The sequence below is a fragment of the Podarcis liolepis genome (assembly GCF_965112155.1).
Source record: "Podarcis liolepis genome assembly, chromosome: 8".
Lineage (NCBI taxonomy): Eukaryota > Metazoa > Chordata > Lepidosauria > Squamata > Lacertidae > Podarcis > Podarcis liolepis.
Genome location: NC_139560.1, coordinates 3,444,664 through 3,463,823, shown reverse-complemented (window position 1 = coordinate 3,463,823; position 19,160 = coordinate 3,444,664). Strand labels below are relative to the sequence as shown.

At 47.9% G+C, this 19,160-nt stretch overlaps 1 protein-coding gene across 3 annotated transcripts in view; it reads right to left on the bottom strand.

Moving 5' to 3' along the window:
- The window catches only part of ARHGAP39 (Rho GTPase activating protein 39), a 199,107-nt gene that overhangs the window by 60,539 nt on the left and 119,408 nt on the right, over positions 1–19,160 (bottom strand). The gene's annotated exons all lie outside the window — the stretch shown is intronic.

Genomic DNA, 19,160 nt, shown 5'->3' with positions numbered 1-19,160 from the left:
GCAAGGAGAGGAGACAGGAAGACTAAAGCAATAAGGAGAGAAATTAGAAGAAAAGGAAGAGCAAAAAACTGCTCCAGCTAAGGAAAACAAGAGGGAAGGGGGTGTTGAAAGGAAGCAGCTGATTGATAAGTTATCGGAAGGGAGATGCTAGAGATAAAGGAGGCTGCCTGGGAGGGGGGAGGTAAAAGCCCATGGATCCTCAGGATTTTTGCATTGGGTCACCCCAAATTCACCATCGGATCACATAGCATGTCCATGGCTACAGCCTGCACAGAAAAACCCCCACGTATCCACTGTTTCGTGAGGCCGCAATGGCACAAAAACATGGTTACAAAGCACGGATCCACATGGATTCTCAGGATTTTTGCATTGGGCTACCCTAAACTCACTGTCAAATCACATGTCCGTGGCCACAGCATGAACCACAAAAATCATACATCCACTGTTTCATTCAGAATATTTTTTTTCTTGTTTTCCTCTTCTAAAAACTAGTTGTGTCTTATGGTCAGGTGCATCTTATGGAGCAAAAAACACGGTATAACATGCAAACGCCTGAGAGGTACAGAAACAAACAGTAGCTTGCCGGTTTCACATCATATGGTCCACAACCTAAGAGATGTGGAGTGGAGAAATGATTGTGGCAGAGAGATAAAAGCAATGTTACGAATAATAAGATTTTGGTTCCACAGAAGCACAGCGGAGTGGACGGTAATAAGTTCTGGATTATAACCAAGTCAAGATATCATCATACTTTGCAAGAACACGTCAGCCATAAAGTTTGACTTTTGACATAAGTTGTGAACCACCGCCATGTAGCGGTGTAGTCCAAAAGTTTGGCTTCACCCCTGGAAGCTCATAAAGAACGAGTGAGTTTTTCAGATATGGCAAGAAATAAGACCTTCTGAAACTAGAACTTTTCAGAATCTTAAAGCCAAGTCAGTCCCTGGAGAATGGTTAGTCAAGCAGCGACAAGAAGTTCTGAAAATATTCTTACTCTTTTACAGCACCAGTGAACATACACAAAACTAAGAGGGACACAGTGGGCTTTGTTTGGGGCACACAATATTACAGTGTGTGCAGATCAGAGCATCCTTATTTTGAGGGTCTTTTCAGAACTCGGCACACGGCAATCTGGGCAGATTTTGAAGCATCTGCAAGATCTACACTTGTAGATCAAGTGGTCAAGTGGCTCCACGATTCATCCTGAATCAAAACTGCTACCAATGTTCCACATTAGTTGAGCGCTCACCCCAAATGGGAAAAGGGAAATGGAAGAAACAGTAAGCATCAAGGAACTGGAATCAATGGATGTGTGGATGGGATCTGTGGCCATGGAGATGTACGTGTGAGGTTGGTCAATGGCAGGACAGGGCAAATGTCAGGCTTATGGGATCTTGGGAGATGGGAGATCCTTGCTAATTCTCCTGCTAACCTCTGAGTAGAGATATACCAGCAGATCTCTGGTCTACCTCCAGCCAAATATGCAGGTAACAGGTGCAGGAACTTCCACTCACCCAGACTGAAGGCAGAAAAGCACCAGGGGCTTATCTCCACCAGACGGGGTCATTCAAAGGTTAGTAATAAAGGACCACCACCATTCCTAACGCGACCTGGGTGGCGCTGTGGTCTAAACCACAGAGCCTAGGACTTGCCGATCAGAAGGTCGGCGGTTCAAATCCCCATGACGGGGTGAGTTCCCGTTGCTCGGTCCCTGCTCCTGCCAACCTAGCAGTTCGAAAGCACGTCAAAGTGCAAGTAGATAAATAGGTACCGCTCCGGCGGGAAGGTAAACGGCGTTTTCATGCACTGCTCTGGTTCGCCAGAAGCGGCTTAGTCCTGCTGGCTGCATGACCCGGAAGCTGTACGCCGGCTCCCTCGGCCAAGAAAGCGAGATGAGCGCTGCAACCCCAGAGTCGGTCACAACTGGACCTAATGGTCAGGGGCCCCTTTACCTTTACCATTCCTAATATACAGTCGTACATCGGGTTGAATGTGCTTCGAGATGAGTGCGTTCGAGTTGCGCTCCGCGGCAACCCGGAAGTAACAGAGCGTGTTACTTCCAGGTTTCGCTGCTTTCGCATGTGCAGACGCTCAAAATGACATCACGCGCATGCGCAAAAGCGCCAAAACGTGACCCACGCACACGCAGACACGGGTTACATTTGCTTCTAGATGCGAACGGGGCTCCGGAACGGATCCCATTCGCATCTAGAGGTACCACTGTAATTACCTGGAGTTAGTGCAACAGGACACAGATCTCCAGCAGACCTGAGAATGCATTTGATAGCCAACCCAGATGCCAATGCATGTTCCTTTTGCTCATGGGGTTCTGCGCCATGTCCAAACCAGGCTGGCTACTCCTGCCCTATGACATTTTCCAGGCCTGAGATCCTTTTGACTGGAGATGTCACAGACTGAGCCCAAGACCTGCTGTGTGCAGGGGCCAATGAAACACTGATCTGTCCTCTTCTATACTTGCAGAAGGCTCCAAGGCCCAGGAGTCAATGCCGTCCCCATGGACTTATGATGGAAAAGTCCTGTCCTCTCCAGCCCCAAACCTGCAAGTGTGTACCCGGAAACTTAAGACGACCGATGGACGTGGTACAAGGCATGCAGAATTTGCTGGAAGGACCATTCGCCAGAGGCAAACATGGTTGCTCTTCCATTGCTCATCCTAGTCTGACCAGGAAAGTCTTTTGATGGAAGGAGAAGAAGGACACGCCACGCCACCCGCTGTATGGTCAATCTATCCAGAAGATAAATTGTATATTAAGGAGTCAGTGATGTGACATGGTTGCCCTATTCCTTCCTTCCTCTCCTTGTCTCTGAAGTTCTTTGATGGGATGAGAACAGCCTATAACGTCCTAATCAGTTAGGAGGAAGAGATAGTGATGGGTACCTTCTTTGAAGTTGGACATTGTTTTGAGAAAGTGAGGCATTGGCAGGGGGTGACTAGTGAATAATCTGCACGTATCTAGCTATCTATAAATCGGATGGTTGTGGGCAAAACTTCTGAGAAGCTCGTGCATGGACTGATCTGGCCGTGGGGCCGTGCAAACTGAAGCTACCTGGGGGGGTCACTTCACCACTTCTTAAGGGCTTCCAAATGGCAGGTTGAAGTGCATGCTTGGTATGTATATATTGCTTGCTGTTTAGAATAGCATCTTTAATCTTCTCGCCCACTTGTGTTTTGTATTACTTCTGAATCTCATTTTAAAAGAACCACCTTGCATTTGGCAAGACACCCATCACGGCTGCATACGGAAAGGCTCCTGACCTTTAGGAAAGCAGACCCACATTCCCCGCCCATGCACTTTTAGGTTCAGCAAAACTCACATTCAGCAGGAATGAAAATAATATTAAAAGGAAGAAAGGGGGAAAGTCACCCTTGACACTCTGGCCCCTGGTTCCTATCAACTCCTCACCATTGCTATTCCAGTGGCATCTCCTCAAGCGAGGAACTCTGACTCTTAATTGGAGTTTGCCGTGGAACCAGAGATTTTCCTTCCCACTCCCGATTAATATTTCATGCACAGAAATAATTATAATCTCGTGATCTTTGCGCCATGGCATTAACTCGCTTGGATGGCCCTGCCAAAATTCTGGGAAGAACGGCTTTTGGACTCTCCGTCTTGGGACAAGACGCTTCCTTCCATCAACCTGCCTGCAGGCAAGAGCCTGCGTGTCTGCGAAGGAGCCTCTGCGCATGGTAAGAGAACTCCGGGGCTTTCTAGAGCTCACAGATGGCTCACGCCATGCGCTGTTTTCGGTGGAAACGTGCCAGGGATTGAACCGGGGGGGGGGTGTCTCCTGCACACAAAGGAGAAGCTCTGGCCTGGAACCACAGGCCCTCCTGCACTTCCGTGCCTGTCCCTGCCGTTAGACAGAGTGAGGTGGTTGCCTCGGGCAGTAGATGCTGGAGGGTGGCAAGCAGCAGCAGCAATAATAATATTTATTTATTCATTCATTCATTCATTCATTCCCCACCCATCTGGCTGAGTTTCCCCAGGCTTTCTAGGCAGCTCCCAACCGAGTGTTAAAAACAATACAGCATTAAACATTAAAAACTTCCCTAAGCAGGGCTGCCTTCAGATGTCTTTTAAAGATAAGATAGCTGCATATTTCCTTGGCATCTGATGGGAGGGCGTTCCACAGGGTGGGCGCCACTACCGAGAAGGTCCTCTGCCTGGTTCCCTGTAACCTCACTTTTCACAATGAAGGAACCGCCAGAGGCCGTCGGAGCTGGACCTCAGTGTCCAGGCAGAACAATGGGGGTGGAGACGCTCCTTCAGGTATACTGGACTGAGGCCGTTTAGGGCTTTCAAGGTCAGCACCAACACTCTGAATTGTGCTTGGAAACGTACTGGGAGCCAATGCAGATCTCTCAGGACCGGTGTTATGCGGTCTCAGCGGCCGCCCCCAGTCACCAGTCTAGCTGCCGCATTCTGGATTAGTTGCAATTTCCAGGTCACCTTCAAAGGTAGCCCCACGTAGAGCGCATTGCAGTAGTGCAAGAGATGGGGTGCAGAACCTGCTGCGGTCAGAGACAGTGGAGGGCACGGTCTGGTTGCATGTGCCCCTGAGCTATAGCCCAAAACACCGGATTTACTCCAAAGATAAAACAGAACCATTGCTCCACAAAACGTGTGAGTGTCGATGCAACACACAGAATGCCTTGTTAAAAGGCATATGGGTTCACGTAAAAAAGAGTGGTCGGGCGACTAAGGAAACGCCTAACCACAGCGGCCTCCGAGTGCTTGCCGCTGTCAAAGGTTAAGCAAAATCCTAAGTGTGCAGTTTTGGTTACACTTGGCAACTGCCAACGCTAATCGAAGCTTTGAATCGCAGCTCCCGCGGGCCCTCTTCTCACGGCAGTGAATGCCATATTAAAGGTATAAATGCGGTGATTTAATGGTTAAATTGCAACGTTGAGGCCGTTTCTTCATTGCCTCTGCTTAAGAGCGATTATGCACAAAATGCATTGGGTATGATAATCGGGGTGCTTCCTTTAGCAAAACAAACCTTTTCTTTGGGACATTTTTTCAGGTGGAGCGGGAAGATTTTATTCTAAACAGCAACAAGGCATTCAAGCATTCATTCATTTTCTGTTCCCTCCCTTCCTTCCAAAGGGGTCCAGGGCCTCCTTTTAATTTTGGCCACCCGTACCTGGCTCTCTGTCCCCTGAGCCCCGCAATGCTGGGCCACACTATAAAATTAAATACGCAACAGGCAACTGCAGATCTTGTTCACTTAGGGCAGCAACAGGTCGGATGGGAGCTAATAAACTGAAGTTGAGAGTGGAGGTGCAACTTTCCTTTGGGAGTTGGAGTTGCACTGACTGCCTGTTTGCTGCCAGGCCCAATTCAAGGTGTTTTAGGACCCAAATACTTAAGGGGCTGCCCATCTCCTATTCCTGCCTTCTCGGGCTCCGCAATCTGCAGGGGACAGCCCTTCTTGAGGTACCTCTGACAGCATTGACATGGACAGGGTTTTCCCCAGGGTGGTGACATGGAGCTCCCCCTTGAACGATATATGTGATGGTCCCCCTACATTGGTGGCTTCCTAGGTAAGCACCTGAAATCAGCTAGCTGATTAAAAATCTGCAGCCTTTTCATGGTGTTTGTGGGAGGGGTGATTGTTGTCATTGTTTTGATGTTTTGGTTTGAATTATTTATTTGTGCTTTTACCTTATATTTTTATCTTGTGAATCGCCCTGAAATTTTACGATGAAGGGCAGCATAGAAGTCTAAAAGCAAAACGAAAAATATTAAAAATAAAACAAGTCTCGTAGCGCTTGGGAGATTGAGGTGGCGTGTAGCGAAGGGGCAACGAACAATGGCGCCAGAGATTCAATCCACTTTGGGTCACGATGTGACCCAGCTGAACGTCAACAGATTAGGAAAAGCTGGATGAAAATGGATGGCGAAGACCCACAGAAAGGCGCACAAGATTGCTCAGGGGATTTCTAAGAGGACGAGCATCAAGGTCAGGCGAGGAAGGCATCCGTCAGCCTTAGGAAAGCAGGCATGTGGCGGCTCGTCTGCCCCCAGCAACGCTCTGCTGGCCCTGTGGATTTTGCTCTGAGATTTGCTGTGCAGGCTGCAAAACCAGAGGAGGGGGCAGAGTGATCCCCAGCAGCCCTGGACCGGCCATGCCAGCCGGCTCTTCTGTTCCACGCGGCAATTGCCAGGAAAGACCCTCCCCATGGCTGTTGCATGATATCTGCATGGATCTGGCTATGCGATAGGGCCCTTCTCGCAGCAGAAGGAAGGTCGCATCGAAGGAGCGAAGCAGCAACCTCTGAATGTTGCCGAAAGGGAGGCCGAATGCTTCAGCTCCCACCCCCACCCCCCAGCACGTGTGCAGGCAATCCAGCGCAAACAAAATTGACCTCCGGGAGGAAATGTGATAGGGCCAAAAAGGAGCAGAGCCAATACTGCTCACGTCTCCCATTTTCAAAGACATGAAAAGGATGACCAGAAAAGCACTGCACCATTGTTGCTTTTAACGCAGGATGAGACCCTCCCTGCCCGCGGACTGTCTTGCCAGAGTGGTGCATGCTCTGGTTATCTCCCGCTTGGAATACTGCAATGCGCTCTATGTGGGGCTACCGTTGAAGGTGATCCGGAAACTCCAACTAATCCAGAATGTGGCAGCTAGACTGCTGACTGGGAGTGGCCACTGGGACCACATAATACCTACACTGGCTCCCAGTGCGTTTCCGAGCACAATTCAAAGTGTTGGTGCTGACCTTGAAAGCCCTAAACGGCCTCGGTCCAGTATATCTGAAGGAGCGTCTCCACCCCCATCATTCAGCCCAGACACTGAGGTCCAGCGCCGAGAGCCTTCTGGCGGTTCCCTCGCTTCGAGAAGCCAAGTTACAGGGAACCAGGCAGAGGGCCTTCTTGGTAGTGGCACCCGCCCTGTGGAACGCCCTCCCACCAGATGTCAAAGAGAACAACTACCAGACTTTTAGAAAACATCTGAAGGCAGCCCTTTTTAGGGAAGTTTTTAATGTTTGATGCATTATGGTATTTTAATATTTTGTTGGGAGCTTCTTAGAGTGGCTGGGGAAGCCCAGCCAGATGGGCGGGGTATAAATATATTATTATTATTATTATTATTATTATTATTATTATTATTATTATTAGTTCACGTGCTCCACGGAACAGAATGGGTGGATGGGGAGGCCTTATTGACAGATCGAGACAATCTCTCGGCTTCATTGCTCAGGGTTGTTGGCAAGGAAACTAAAAGGGTACAAACCCCTATGACTTGGGACCTAAATACTTGATGGCGCGCCTCCCCACTGGATGAGGCTGCCCACAAATTTAGGTTGCCCAGGAAGGCACTTCTTAAGAGTTCCTCTGCTAGGAACACTTCATTTGGTGAGACACACAGGAAGGATTTTTCTATGGTGGTTGACTTGGCCCTGAACTCCCTTTCCAATGAACCTTGAACCCGCACTGCTGGTCTTCAAACGCTAGGTGAAAAACCTGGCTGTTCAGGCCTCTGGTCAGTAAAGCTGTTGGTTTAACGCCCCTTTCTCCCGTCAGCCAGCAGAAAGTTTGCAGAACTTGGGAGTTAAGGATGTGCAGAGGAAGCAGTTTCTGTCCTGTCCTGAGTTCATTGCAATCAGTGCTGCTTATGTTCCACCACAGTTCAGCTTCCACTAAAAACCTCCTATGTTATTCATCTCACTTTTCTGCTATGGCTGAAACTTACGTAATTATGGAATTAATTCCAGTGTACTTCAACAGAATGGAAATGTCAAAGCAATGCAGTAAATAACACAATCATTTATGTAACTGTTGCAGGCTACAAAAAAAAAAAACCCTCAAAGGTGAATACTACTCATTTTTCGCTTTTGCTATTTCCATTCCAGACCTCTGATGGACAAGCAACCCACTTCCGTTTCTGACAGAATTGTCCATCCTCTCAACTTGGGAGTAAATCACAACATGATCATCTTCTTCATCATCAGCATCATCCTCATGATTGCAATGCAAACAGGAATAGTCCAAAGTCAGCAAAACAAAGGAGAGCAGTCTGCTAGGCAATCGCCTATTTGCTGATAGAACATATCTCAGAAATGCTAGCTAAGTCATAAAAATCAAGCGGGCAAAACAAGCATTTGAAGAGTTACTGACTGCTAGGAAGTTATGGAGAATGCTGGAATTTTGTGCCCAGACAGGCACCTGTAAGCCTCTTTAAAATCTACAAAGGCACATGAACGCCTGGCCTGGGTTCCATTGCTCCTTGTTCCTTTCCCAGAAGGGAACTGGGGTGGGGAAGGGAGCCAGGAACTGTGAGACTATTTAAGCCCTGTGTGCTATGTACCACCCTAAGGGTCACAGCTCAGCCACAGAGCATCTCCTTTGCATGCAGAAAGATGCCAGCCTGCTGAATTACATCGTCTAAGACACAGATCTTCACCATGCAAATGTGGCCTCTAGGCAACTTTCACTGGCAATGCAGGAGAGGGAGGCAAATTTCCACCTAGATCTTGAAAAATATTCCCCAAACCTGATATGGATGGTCATCGTAGCTGCCTAACTGACCACCAAGCCAACTCCAGTACAGTGGATGTGCGGGTTGCGAACGGGATCCGTGCGGGAGGCATGTTTGCAACCCACAGCGTCGCGTCTGCGCATGTGCGGGTTGCGATTCGGCACTTCTGCGCATGCGCAAAGTGTGATTTAGTGCTTCTGCGCATGTGCGAGTGCCCAAACCTTGAAGTAACCCGTTCCATTATTTCCGTGTTCAGCGCGGTGCACAACCCAAAAACACACAAACTGAAGCGGCTGTAACCTGAGGTATTACTGTACAGTGGTACCTCGGGTTAAGTACTTAATTCTGGAGGTCCGTTCTTAACCTGAAACTGTTCTTAACCTGAAGCACCACTTTAGGTAATGGGGCCTCCTGCTGCCGCTGCACTGCCGGAGTACAATTTCTGTTCTCATCCTGAAGCAAAGTTCTTAACCCAAGGTACTATTTCTGGGTTAGCAGAGTGTGTAACCTGAAGCGTATGTAACCCGAGGTACCACTGTATAGGGCAGATACAGGTTGCAATGGGCTCCCAGCAAACCTGCCATTCTCAACCTTGGATGAGCAACCAGCGTTGATATTCTACACAGCCTCTTTCTCTCCTCTTTCTCTCCCTCAGCTGCAAGGAGGAAGGGAGATAGGCAGCTCAGCCACACTAAGCCGGCAGATCCGCTCCCGACGTGAGCCAGCCACAGGGAAAGTACTGGATCAGAATATTAAGGAACGAGAACCAGGTTCAGCTGCAACGGTCCCAGATCAGAGACAACAACAGAAAGCAGGGCTGCAGGCAGACTTTAATTGCTCCCTGTTGTGCAGGAGGGCCGTCATAAAAATTGTTGACGATGGGAAGAATACTTAAAAGGAGGACAAGCAAAGGGGGGGGGCTGCAGGGCCTTCTCCCATCCCCTGGGAGATCATCACCAACTAGGAGGCGAGGAACACAAGCGTCAGGCCTGAAATGGACTCCTTGGATTGGAAAGAAGAGAAGCGCCCAGAGACTAATGTAAAAGGTAAAGGTAAAGGAGCCCTGGACAGTTACCGTATTTTTCGCTCTACTGGACGCACTGGACCACAGGACGCACCTAGTTTTTAGAGGGGGAAATCAAGGGGGAAAATATTATTTTCCCCCCCAGCCCCAAAGAGCAAGGGACAGGCTGCACGCAGCCTGTCCGCTTCTCCCAGAGCTCCTCGGGGCTGTGGGGGAAGCCTGGGTCCCCCCCCCAGCCCCAAAGAGCAAAGAAGCCAAGACAGCGAGCGGGATCCATAGCCGCTCAACTTCTCCAGCCGCTCAACTTCTCTTGAGAGTCCCATGGACTGCAAGAAGATCAAACCTCTCCATTCTGAAGGAAATCAGCCCTGAGTGCTCACTGGAAGGACAGATCCTGAAGCTGAGGCTCCAATATTTTGGCCACCTCATGAGAAGAGAAGACTCCCTGGAAAAGACCCTGATGTTGGGAACGATGGAGGGTGCAAGGAGAAGGGGATGACAGAGGATGAGATGGTTGGACAGTGTTCTCGAAGCTACCAGTTTGACCAAACTGTGGGAGGCAGTGGAAGACAGAAGTGCCTGGCGTGCTCTGGTCCAGGGGGTCACGAAGAGGGGGACACAACTAAACGACTAAACAACAACAATCTTAAAGACCATATTCTCCCATTCTCTAGCAGGCTCTGAGATCTTCTGGGAAGGCCCTTCGCTGTCCCCCGCACCCTCACAGGCATGCTTGGTGGGGAGGCAGGAGAGGGCCTTCTTGGTGGCTGCTCCCTAGAGAAGCCAGACTGGCTCCCTCCTTGCTATTCTTCTGCTGGCATGTGGAGACCTCCTTGTTCCAACAGACCTTTGAGAACAGGCTGTTTTTTAAGGAAAGGGCTGTTGAGCAGCACTTTGCTGTTTTTATTATCTGCATTGTAAAAGAACTGATTTTTCAATGTATGTTTTAATTTTGAGTTCAATTATGTTTTAGCAATGATCTTCTGCGTGTTTTTAGCTATGTGCATTTTTGTTTGTATTTAATTTTTGTGAGCAGCCTTGAGTTCCAGTCTGGGGAAAGGGTGGGATAATAATAATAATAATAATAATAATAATAATAATAATAATAATAATAATAATGTGTTGGCAATTCAATAAAAATATTATTTTAAAAAAGAAACTAAATTAAATTAATGCCTAAACTCAATGGGAAGCTTTTAATGTTTGATGTTTTGCTGTGTTTTTAATATTTTGTTGAGAGCTGCTTCTTCTTCTTCTTCTTCTTCTTCTTCTTCTTCTTCTTCTTTTGGGATGACACCTTGGAGACTTTGACTGGAGACATACAAATTGCTGCTTGCAGAATATAAAGCACAGTGGTGCCCCGCAAGACGAATGCCTCGCAAGACGGAAAACTCGCTAGATGAAAGAGTTTTCCATTTTGGAGGTGCTTCGCAAAACGACTCTCCTATGGGCTTGCTTCGCAAGACGAAAATGTCTTGCGAGTTCCTGCGGGTTTTTTTCCTTCCCCCTCCTTTTTCTAAGCTGCTAAGCCGCTTATCAGCTGATCCGATAAGCCGATAAGCTGCTAAAAGCCGCTAATCCGCTAATCCGTCAATGGGCTTGCTTCGGAAGACGAAAAAACCGCTAGACGAAGAGAATCACAGAACGGATTCTTTTCGTCTTGCGAGGCACCACTGTACTGTAAGAGTCTTTTATTTAGCATGCATGCAGCAATGTTGTCTAAATGAATGCCGACATGAAAAGCAAACTGACCCAGTTTTGCGGTTTCTTGCGTGGGTTTGTGGAGAGATGCATACAGCGTTAGTAGGGAGTCCTTGGTGTAAAAATGACCCTGTTTAGGTCTACCTGGTTCAAGGTTGGGGGCGGATGCCCGCTGTTGGGCCTCAGGATCACCACCTGAACTCACACACACAAGCCATGTCTCTTATGGCGTGATCCGTTTGCTGCTTTGTAGAAATGACTAAATCAGCATTCAGGAAGAAGCGCTTCCTCGCAGCTCGTCCGTATTAATTTGTTTACAACTTGGCCTTCGGCTCCGAGAGCGGCTTTTGGAGCGGGTCTTCCCGACTTCAGTCTGATTTCACAAGTCGCTCCCTTGACCTCCAACCCAGGCGCTCAGAGACATCTCTGTGGGCTGTGCGTTGGATAAGCAATGGGGAAAAAAGACCTCCATGGAAAAAGACCTCCCTTGCACACTCGCATTTTAACACCTTCAAACTATGGGTAGGGGTAAAGGGTGTTTGTGTGTATGTGGTGTGTCCCCCCCCCCCAAAAAAAACCCTGAGCTCTGCAGAGTGCAGATCTCATCCTTTAAGAGCAATTTTTCCGATCTCCAGGAATGCACAACTCAGCTTGGGCGTGGGCCGTGCTCTCAAGGGAAAGAGAGAAATATTTCCACTTTGGTGATGGGCTGCTGTCTCCTTCAGGGATCTTTGTTCTCTTCATGGCATGCAGAAGAGGAATGCATTAGGGGTTGCTTTTTTAAAAAAAAAAATCTGAACTGAAATATTTACTTTGTGAGAGGCAGGTTTCATTTCTCTGCTCCTCAGGCCAGGGGCAGGAAGCTAAGATGAGCGACAGGGTCAAAACTCTCCGGTTCTTGTTTGCAGTGTGAGAAGCTTGCGGGAATCATAGGGTTCATAGGATTGTAGAGTTGGAAGGGACCCGTTTCGGGGGGCTGAGTCCCCTACTAAGCAACATAGAGGGAGCCGAAGACACCTCAGCCCATAGGAGTTGGCCCCTATGTTGGCAATTCTGCATTAAGTGGACTGCTGGAACATGGCAGGCATTGAATCTGGGACCTTCTGCATGAAAAGCTGCCTATTTCACTAAGGACTAGAATCTTGCTTTATTTTTAATTTTATTTTTAATTTTTTAGGATTTTGCTACTGTCTCTCCAGCCTTTATTTGATCTACAGCTTTTGTTCCCTCCCCATACAATATTTTATTGGTTTTTTCCATATTACATCACAATATGAATAAACCAAAGCCATCACCACATCCTCCCCGTCCCACCATATATCCATCAATCAAACCTAATATTCTTTTGTCCCTCCCCCCGCTTCCCTCTGCCCCCACTCGATTTCCTCTGAGATTACATTTATCTTTGCATTTACACTCTTCTCAAATCTTCTATATATTCTTATTATCTTTCCTTACTAATTTACCTTCCCTCAGATACTTTACATTCTGATCTAGGCATATCAGCCTATCTTTTTTTTTGAGCAATATTTTACCATATATTCATCAAAACATTCCCTCTCCTTTTTTAATTTTTGATTCGATTGCTTTCTTATAATAGCTGTTAGTTTTGCCAGGGTTAAGTATTCATTTAGTTTACAAATCCATTCCTCCCTTAAGGATAGAGTTTGTGACTTCCACTTAGCAGCAATCACTACTCTAGCTGCTGTACTTGCATATAAAAAGAATTCTCCCCCCCCCCCCCCGGTATCTCTTCCCCTATCAATCCAAGGAGATATATCTCCGGTTTTTTTATTATTGATATTTTCAACATCTTGCTTTATTTTTAGCGGATGGGCTATACCTCAGTGGTAGAGCCTTTTGCATGCAGAAGGACTCGAATTTGATCCCTGGCATCTCGGGGCACGGCTGGGCACAACCCCATTCTAAAACCCCGCATGGTGAGCCCCTACCAGTCAGAGTGTGCAATACGTTTCCAGTACGTTTCCGAGCACAATTCAAAATGTTGGTGCTGACCTTGAAAGCCCGAAACAGCCTCGGTCCAGGATACCTGAAGGAGCGTCTTCACCCCAATCGTTCTGCCTGGACACTGAGGTCCAGCTCCGAGGGCCTTCTGGAGGTTCCCTCCCTGCGAGAAGCCAAGTTACAGGGAACCAGGCAGAGGGCCTTCTCAGTGGTGGCACCTGCCCTGTGGAACGCCCTCCCAGCAGATGTCAAGGCCATAAACAAATACAGTGGTACCTCGGGTTACATACGCTTCGGGTCACATACGCTTCAGGTTATAAACTCCACTAACCCAGAAATAGTACCTCGGGTTAAGAACTTTGCTTCAGGATGAGAACAGAAATCGTGCTCTGGTGTCACGGCAGCAGCAGGAGGCCCCATTAGCTAAAGTGTTGCTTCAGGTTAAGAACAGTTTCAGGTTAAGAACGAATTAAGTACTTAACCCGAGGTACCACTGTATTTTACTTTTAAAAGCAGCCCTGTTTAAGGAAGTTTTTAATGTTTGATGCATTATGGTATTTTAATATTTTGTTGGAAGCTTCTTAGAGTGGCTGGGGAAACCCAGCCAGATGGGCGGGATATAAATAATAAATTACTACTACTACTACTACTATTATTATTATTATTATTATTTATTATCATTATTATATTACTGAGCTGGATGAACCAATGGGCTGACTCTGTATAAGGCGGGTTCCTAAGTTCCTGGGACGCTGCTTGGCCTCCTTTCCCTGAAACAGACTCTAAGCATCTTCTGCTTTGGCCCCAAGTCCCGCTAAAAGACCTGTCTCTCAGCCAAGGAAAAGTGTTGCCATTCCCACTTGCAAACTCCGATTCTGACATGAGCTGGGGGGGGCGGGGGGGCTGCTGGCAAGCTTACAGAGAGCACTGTGACAAAGGGGCGCTCGGGTGCAGGCGCCAGGGGACAGCCCTGTCTTCTCCCCTCGTTTGCTTCCCTCCTTCCCTCTTTCTCAAAGTCAAGTCCTGTCGTGCTCGCCAAAGCAGGCAGAAGTGAAAATGGCGGGGGCATTTCAGTGGCAGCAAAGCAGCGGTCTGTGAAGGGGCCTCCGGGGACTGGCAGGCAGCTGACGCCAGGCGTGGCTGGGAATGCCAACACAGCTCAGGACGGGGGCTGAACGTCAAGCAACAAGGGCAGAAACACAGGCTGAGCGGATCCTCAGAGACACTGGACGGAAGGTAGGCAAAGATGCACAGGTGGGAAAAATTGCCCACCTGTTGAAACTTGGCCTGTAGGTGGAGACGGTGGTGCTCTGGCTTTCTGTTCCCCACCTGGCAGCACTTCTCTGGGGTTTCAGGTGGGAGAGACGCTGGTGGGGTTTGAACCTGGTGACTGGGAGCGGCCGCTGAGAACACATAACACCGGTCTTGAAAGGCCTTCATTGGCTCCCAGTACGTTTCCAAGCACAATTCAAAGTGTTGGTGCTGACCTTTAAAGCCCTATATGGCCTCGGTCCAGTATACCTGAAGGAGCGTCTCCACCCCCATCGTTCTGCCCGGACACTGAGGTCCAGCACCGAGGGCCTTCTGGCGGTTCCCTCATTGCGAGAAGCCAAGTTACAGGGAACCAGGCAGAGGGCCTTCTCAGTGGTGGCGCCTGCCCTGTGGAACACCCTCCCAGCACATGTCAAGGCAATAAACAAATACAGTGGTACCTCGGGTTACATACGCTTCAGGTTATATACGCTTCAGGTTACAGACTCCGCTAACCCAGAAATACTACCTCGGGTTAAGAACTTTGCTTCAGGATGAAAACAGAAATCGTGCTCCGGTGGCGCGGCGGCAGCAGGAGGCCCCATTAGCTAAAGTGTTGCTTCAGGTTAAGAACAGTTTCAGTTTAATAAGAACGGACCTCCAGAACGAATTAAGTACTTAACCCGAGGTACCACTGTATTTTATTTTTAAAAGCAGCCCTGTTTAAGGAAGTTTTTAATGTCTGATGCTGTATTGTTTTTAATATTTTGTTGGAAGCTGCCCAGAGTGGCTGGGGAAACCCAGCCAGATGGGCGGGGTATAAATAAATTATTATTATTATTATTATTATTATTATTATTATTATTATTATTATTACCTCGCATTACAGATGCTCGACTATTTAGCTGCTGCTGCTTCTTAACCATGAGCGTTTCCTAACGCTTCCCAGCTCCACAGTTCCACGCAAGCTTCCCGGGCCCTGATTCACTGCCTCCACATTAGGAAAAGTCCCCATGGCAATCCTACCTACAGCTTCATTCTTTTGAGAGCGCACCCAGCCCCTTTTTGAAAAGTCCTCTAACCGTGGGTCCTCGAATCCCCCAGTTTAATTATATGCTTCATATAATGAAACATTTCCTTTTGTGAACGCCAGAAAATCAATTTCGCCGGATGACTCCGAGCTGTCGTGTTTGGAAGCCGCGTGTAGAATTGCTCTTTATTCACATCCCCTCCGTTGGTCATGATTCATAACCCTCTAATAATACTAATCTCCCCTCTTTAATCATTCCCCCCCCCCTTCCAACACACACGCATCACTGCTCGTAGGGAAACAATTCCAAATCTGTCCTCAGCCGCTGCAGCTACCCTTTGCGGGGCTTTCTCCAGTTCTACAATATCCCCTCCAAGATTGGCAAAGGACCCTGCGCAGAATTCAAAAGGTCACTGCAGCAAAAGTTTATATAACGACATAATGACATTTGCCATTTTATCTTCTAACAACCCCTAACATTTACTGTGCCTTTTTCCAATGCCTCAAGACACTAAGAGGAAGTTTTAAAGCGAATTCCCTATGATGACTCCTGGTTATTTTTCTGATGTAAAGGTAAAGGTAAAGGTACCCCTGACCAATAGGTTCAGTCGCGGATGACTCTGGGGTTGCGGCGCTCATCTCGTTCTATTGGTCGAGAGAGCCGGCGTTTGTCCGCAGACAGCTTCCAGGCCATGTGGCCAGCATGACTAAGCCGCTTCTGGCAAACCAGAGCAGCGCACGGAAATGCTGTTTACCTTCCCGCCGGAGCGGTACCTATTTATCTACTTGCACTTCATGCTTTTGAACTGCTAGGTTGGCAGGAGCAGGGAACAAGCAACGGGCGCTCACCCCATCGCGGGGATTCGAACCACCAACCTTTCTGCTGCTCTGGAGGGTAGAACCCAAACCAGCAGATTCAAAATACAAGAAAGGAGATTGAAACTAAACCTTAGGAATAACTTTCTGAGGGGAAGAGCCCCTTGACAGTGGAATGGACTGCCTTGGAAGCTGGTAGACTCTCCTTCACTGAAGGTTTTTGAACAGATTTGGTGGCCATCCCTCAGGCATTCTTTGGCTTCAATTCCTGTGTTGCAGGGGGTTCGATTGGATGACCTTTGGGGGCCCCTTCCAACTCTACAACTCTATTTTTTTTAACACCAGTTCATTACTCCTTTGTTTGTCGTCTTTCTCTCTCTGTGTGTTTCTTTTCTTTTTTCCCTTCCCGTTGTGGTCCGAGGACAAGCTGAGTCTTTGCAAGATGCGTTCTGACTTCATCAGAGACATTCCTGCACCAGATGGACCAGAAGTCTGGTCTGGCTCGAGGCAGCTGTCTATGTTCTTCTTGTTTTATTGAACATCTAAATAACTCTTCAACTAGGGAAGACTTAAGAGGTGGGGGCTAAAAGCACTGAATGCATCCTCAAGCACTGAAGCTTCCCTTAGATGAATTTCAACTCTCCTAGAAACTGGCACCATTTGCAATGGCTGGTGCTTGGAAAAAGCCATTAGTGGCAGAAAGGCACCGAGGTTTTCGGGAGCTGAGCAAAGGTTTCCAGGCCCTTTCAAGAAGGCAAAGCTCCTTGCTCAGAAAAGATCTTTCCTCTCCCATCCTTCTGTCCAAAGTGGAGATTAAGTTTGACAAGCCAGGCGGCCAATGTAAATGAATTTGTCTGGCGGGACCTGCGTGCCCGAAAACCAAATTACAGGGCTCCAACAACCATCTCCGGGAAGGAGATGTTTACCTCTGGTTGCGTATTATGCCAAGTGCAGAAGCATCTCGGTCAACTTTTAGCACTAGACTCTTATTGTGGAATTGCAGAATTGGGAGGGAACTTAGGAGTCATCCAGTCCAACCCCAGTAGAGACATCACCTTGCCAACAAAGGTCCGTATAGTTAAAGCTCTGGTTTTCCCAGTAGTGATGTATGGAAGTGGGAGCTGGACCATAAAGAAGGCTGATCGCCGAAGAATGGATGCTTTTGAACTCTGATGCTGGAGGAGACACTTGAGAGTCCCATGGACTGCAAGAATATCAAACCTCTCCATTCTGAAGGAAATCCGCCCTGAGTGCTCACTGGAAGGACAGATCCTGAAGCTGAAGCTCCAAGACTTTGGCCACCTCAGGAGGAGAGAAGACTCCCTGGTAAAGACCCTGATGTTGGGAAAGATGGAGGGCACAAGGAGAAGGGGACGACAGAGGACGAGATGGTTGGACAGTGTTCTCGAAGCTATGAACATGAGAGTGACCAAACTGCGGGAGGCGGTGGAAGACAGGAGTGCCTGGCTTGCTCTGGTCCATGGGGTCAAGAAGAGTCGGACACGACTAAACGACTAAACAACAACAACAACAGTCCAACCCCCTGAGATGCAGGAATCTCAACCAAAGCACCCATGTTTGTCAGTCTGAGCTTTTCACATGGATTACCTCTGCAGATCATGCCATGAATATAAGGTGGCAGAATGCGATATGAGGACCCTCACACACATCATGAATTCTTTAAATCCCAGTGCTCGTTCTTACCTCCAGGCACGGCCTGGAAAGCATTGGTAAACTCCTGATGCCTTAATACTATATATAAAGATCAGCACAGTAATCAGCAAGATTTTATTATCCCCTTTTGTAAGAAGAACGAGCTCCACATACACAATGAATATACCAAAGGTAATTCAGGAAACAAGCAAGATAACCAGTTTATAGCCATTTCTCTCCTTTCAACTGCAAATAACTAACAGGAACTTACAGGGAATAAACAAAGAAACAGAAGAAATGAAAGTATTGTGACATTTATTTATTATTAAATTTGTATGTAAGTCCTTCATACGAAGACCACAGCATCCAAAAGACTCCCTCCTCTTTCTAATACAACACTGTGGTCCAAAATAGCGTTTAAAGGTAAAGGTAAAGGGACCCCTGACCACTAGGTCCAGTTGTGGCCCATTCTGGGGTTGCAGTGCTCATCTCGCTTTATTGGCCGAGGGAGCCGGCGTACAGCTTCCAGGTCATGTGGCCAGCATGACTAAGCCGCTTCTGGCGAACCAGAGCAGAACACGGAAACGCCGTTTACCTTCCCGCCGCCGGGTACCTATTTATCTACTTGCACTTCGACGTGCTTTCAAACTGCTAGGTTGGCAGGAGCAGGGACCGAGCAACAGGAACTCAGCCCCTTGCGGGGATTTGAACCGCCGACCTTCTGATCAGCAAGTCCTAGGCTCTGTGGTTTAACCCACAGTGCCACCCACGTCCTTACTCCGCATTTTCCATAGTTGGCTAGCAAAAGCTGCAGCGGGAGCCCTCTTTGCTTCTCAACCGTCCCAAGGACCAGTTTTACATTTCACTGGAGCCCAGACCAAGGAATTGTTGGGAAAGGCGCTACAGCCTTGCCGGCACAGGTTACTGATGGGGAGAGCATAATTCTCAAACAGAAGGTACAGTCCTCTTCCTCTCTGACTGAAGTGCCACTGACTTCAGGACAGATAAACAGCATTTGTAACTTTGCTGACCGAAAGCAGCACCTGTATGCTAAATAATAGTAATAATTTATTTATTTGTACCCCACCCATCTGACTGGGTTGCCCCAGCCACTCCGGTTGATTTCCGACAAATATAAAAACATGATAAAACATCAAACATTAAAAACTTCCCTATACAGGGCTGCCTTCAGATGCCTTATAAAAGTTG